The sequence below is a fragment of the Artemia sp. Qi Xiang Cuo genome, chromosome 19, assembly GCF_049724085.1.
Source record: "Artemia sp. Qi Xiang Cuo chromosome 19, ASM4972408v1, whole genome shotgun sequence".
Taxonomy (NCBI): domain Eukaryota; kingdom Metazoa; phylum Arthropoda; class Branchiopoda; order Anostraca; family Artemiidae; genus Artemia; species Artemia sp. Qi Xiang Cuo.
This window is the reverse complement of record NC_142812.1, coordinates 3,544,688-3,547,581: the sequence shown is the minus strand read 5'-3', so window position 1 is coordinate 3,547,581 and position 2,894 is coordinate 3,544,688.

Sequence of the window (2,894 nt, the reverse complement as noted above, 5' to 3'; positions counted from 1 at the left end):
TCAAAAAGAAATTTCACAGAACTTTTTTTCGATTATTTCCGTGATTGCCACCTTAATTTCAGGGTCTTCTTGTTGAAATCTTTTCATTTCTTCTTTATTTCAACGAAATCAATTGGGACCTCGTTGCCTAATAGGGCTAAGTATTCTACTTCCAACTCATCAAGATTAATTGACCTATTTTCATTAACGAACTCTGAGCTGGGTTGACTCAAATGGTCAGCAGGATTTTTACTAGTGCTAATATGATGATAAGTATATAAATTGTTGTCTAAGAGAACCACAATTCACTATAATTTCGAATAAAGGTCTTTGGCTCTCTTAAGGTACGTGAGAGCAGCGCAGTCTTCAAAAATGTAGGTTCTCTTGGTCCACAAATATCCCTTTTGGAAGTGTTTTAAACTTTGTACTAAGGCAAAAAGTTCCCTGTTGTGGTTATGAAACCTAGAAGCTGCACCACTCAGAACTTTAGAATATGTCACCACTATTCGTTATCTATCAGTTCTTTCACTGTTACATTATAATCGAAGCAATCCTATTTTCTGATGCATCTGTGACGAGGTAAAATTCTTTGTCTTTATCCGGAAATTCTATAAAAATACTATTAGGATTTGATATTTCTGTTTTTAATTTCTCAAATGCCATGTTTTGTTCTGGGACGAACATAAAAGGAATGTTTTTTCTAGTAAGTCGAATTAAAGGTTTGGCTAATTTTGCGTAATTATGATAGAAACCTCGGTAATAGCCTGTTAAGCCTAAAAATGATCTAATTCTTGGTACGTCACTCTGTGGTTCTAATTTTTTTTATAGCTTCTAATTTTTGGGCTTGTGGTCTTACTCCTTTTGTGGAGACTCGAAATCCTAACAAGTCACTTTCCTCTGAAAAAAATTGAGATTTGTCAACTTTGTCTTAGATTAAATTTTATGGCCTGTTGTAAGGTTTTCTTCAAAAATGAAGAAAATAGGGGTCCATAGACCTGATTTAAAAATTCAACAAAGGCGCAAGGTGAGAAAACTGATCCTTGTGGTACGCGTTTAAATACATAAGAAATTCCCTTATTTGTAAAACTAAAATATTTTTGGCTTTCTTCAGCTAAGTTGCAGTGATTAAACCCAGTTCTAATATCAATTTTTGAAATAAAATTGGTTTTCTTAGATAGGTCAGAAATTTTATGTGAATTTTATGTGATTTATGTGAATTTTACCCTTTAAAATATTGATTAGTTGATTGATTGTGACTGAAGCCATTTTAGGTTAGATCAAGGTTCAAATTTCCAATATATTTCAAACATGCTTTGGTTCCTTATTCAACAATGATGAATGTGAGGCAGAAACCTTCCGACCTTAAGGCCTTTCAGACCAAATATTTGGCTTAAGCCGTGTCTACATTCGGTTTTTCTTTAAAACTGGGGCAAAAATCTGGGACGGTAGGGTGTATTCCACGTCGAGTGATTATAGGGCCGTTTTTTAGCATTAAGATCTTAAATATAAAGGCCGGTCTTCAATATGGCTTTTTCAGGCGTTAATGGCCCATAATGGCCTAGTTTGCCTACTCACCGAGCCTTCGCAGTTGTCTTCATTATGCCGTCCAGAGCAACACATTTCAACAGCTCTAAGCATTAAAATTAGATTAATATCTGCTTCTCATTCATTTGGCTTGTGGTTTCACTCATTTTCTATTATCTAAGTTTCTCTCAACCGGATTTTGGGTACTGTTCTAGCCATTTCATTTTCTGCAAAAGTCTTCAATTAAAGACATTAATGAGGTTAGATTAACTCTTGATATCTATTATACAGAAATCTGCCATGCACTTTTGTGTGCTGAAAAAGCTTCCTCTTAAAAAATCCATATAAGGTCTATATTGAAAGGGGGATCAACGGTAATCAGAAGTTCTGATTACCGAATGTAGACGCGAATGTAGGATACATCTATAACACTATAACTACACTATAAATATACAACTATAACAAATATGCCAATACCCGCCCCAAGAAAGATACCAAAAAGCACTTGCGACTGGGCGGGTACATACAACTCATTTACTAATTAATGATTAACTATATATAAAAAAAAACAAAAAAAAAAAACAACTTAATAATATTAAAAAACAAAAAACACTAAAAAAAAATCAATCTCTCATCAATTCATTTAATAATAATAATAATAATAAAAATAAATAATAATAATAATAATAAAAAAAAAAAAAATAAATTATGAACCTTGACCTAACAAATATTTTTTCAATTTATTTATTAAATAACCCCAGGTGCTCAGCCGCCCGAATGCTCTCCGGAATAGAGTTCCACATATTAGGTCCTGAAAATCTAGTATGGAAGCCGGCCCTGGTTCCACTTCTATTCGGAACAATGAAATCACTAGCATGACGAGTTTCATAATGGTGCAAAGAACTATTGTCATTAAAATAATCACGAAAAACCTCTGGACTAACATCATTCCAGCATTGATAAGCAAAAATTCCTATTTGTTAGTCTCGTAGCTGTCATACATTCAACACTTGCAACTTGTTGAAGCAAGCTGAAGTGTTATTTACACCTTCAACATAACCACCAATAAGACGCATCGCTCTATTTTGAAGAGTCTGAACACGTTTAAAATTCACATAAAAATTACTTGCCCATAACATACAGCCATACGAAGCATATGGGTGGATCAAAGCATGGTATAAAAGCAATAAAACTCTCTGAGGTAAGAAATTTTTAAAACGACGAATCGCTCCAAGGCCACGTGCAACCTTTGTGGCAACAACATCACTGTGGTGTTTCCACGAAAAATTACAATCAATGTAAAAACCTAAGTACCGGATTTCTTGAACTTGAACTACAGGCTTATTATTAAACAGAATTCTACCATCATATCACTGGGCTTGCCTACTCTA